At 26.2% G+C, this 1,334-nt stretch overlaps 1 protein-coding gene across 2 annotated transcripts in view; it reads right to left on the bottom strand.

Moving 5' to 3' along the window:
* LOC106767904 (probable calcium-binding protein CML13) overlaps positions 1 to 853 on the bottom strand; it is a 3,102-nt gene extending 2,249 nt beyond the window's left edge. The window contains exons 1-3 of one of the 2 annotated variants that reach the window (XR_002668371.1): positions 769 to 853; positions 608 to 675; positions 461 to 473 (exon numbers count right to left, since the gene is read on the bottom strand). The gene's annotated coding sequence lies outside the window, so the exon portion shown is untranslated. Of the gene's footprint in view, positions 1 to 460; positions 474 to 607; positions 676 to 768 lie in introns of those variants that run through there. The other variant, XM_014652870.2, reaches the window with a different exon arrangement.
* Positions 854 to 1,334: the final 481 nt, after the last annotated feature.

Genomic DNA, 1,334 nt, shown 5'->3' with positions numbered 1-1,334 from the left:
AATAAGTTTGAAGATTAAAATTTGTAAAAGGTTATAATATACACTAATTTCAATTTAACGTCAAATTTAGGGATGAAAAATATGAAATGCTATTTATTATTTTCTAATTAATAATTATGTAAAAATATTTACTAAAGTAAAAGAAAGATGCTTACATGTATGCTTACATGTATTTTCCAAGTTATAACCCTTAACATAAATGTTCCTTTTCTTTGTAAAAATACAATTTATTTTTGGATATTTAATTTTTTTTTTGTAAAAAAGAAAACTCATGGACTGGCCCTAACCCACAGAATTTTTGGGCTTTTTAATCCTGGAGACTTTTCTAATAAAAGTTTTTTTTGGTCTTAGGGATTTTTTTGACCCCGACCCACATGGCTAGGGCCAGGCCTATTAGGGGCTAATTCACAGCTCTAATTGTTGCAAAGATATCACAAGGAGCCTACCATCTGTTTGTATAAACTTCATCTCTGCTGGAGTAGTTGCAGAGCTCCATATTAAAAAAATTTCAATATTTCAGTAGAATATTTATGCTGATGCAATACAAGAAACAAAGATATACAAATATAATCAATGAACACAGATAAATAGAGAGATAGAAGGCTACATCTTGCGAAGAGATCTTAAGCCAACTGGGTCCTTTTGTAGGGGAAAGCAGAAGAGGATATACCCTTACTGAAACCAAAGAAGAAAAAAAAAAGTTTGATTTCGAATAATGGAAAAGAATAAAACGATATTGATGAAGGAATTTGACAGATTTGTACGAACCCGCGACTGTGCATACGACCCATGGCTGGTGCTCTGACTTAGTTGAAGCTCTGCTTCTTATTAGTGTTGCGACGCTCTTCGGCACACTCCACTCTGAAAAACCCTTATTTAACTTTTTCGTTCTTATAAAGTTATTTTCTAATACAAGTTGAGTGTGTTTGCAATTGTAAAATTTAGAGAATAAAATCAGTTTTGTTCATAAATATAATATTGGTAATAGAATATATATATATATATATATATATATATATATATATATATATATATATATATATATATATATATATACTAAAATGTGTTAAAAGAAAGTCACCTTACAATGATTATAGATCATAAGTATTTAACAAAATTGTATAACAATAAATGAATATATGATTAATTATTAAATCAAATTTAAATATTAAGAAGTGAGATGATTTTAATAATTATATATTTATACTTTTCAATTTATTTAATACTTTTATAATCCAAAAAAAAAGTATCAATTAAATTTTAAAGAAAATTTGTTTAAAGTATTTTTTATATATTTTTTTAATTTCTTTTAAACTTTGTTACATATCAAAAGA

Source organism: Vigna radiata, chromosome 7 (assembly GCF_000741045.1).
Source record: "Vigna radiata var. radiata cultivar VC1973A chromosome 7, Vradiata_ver6, whole genome shotgun sequence".
Lineage (NCBI taxonomy): Eukaryota > Viridiplantae > Streptophyta > Magnoliopsida > Fabales > Fabaceae > Vigna > Vigna radiata.
Note: the sequence above shows the minus strand (reverse complement) of the source record. Positions and strands in the feature narration are given on the sequence as shown.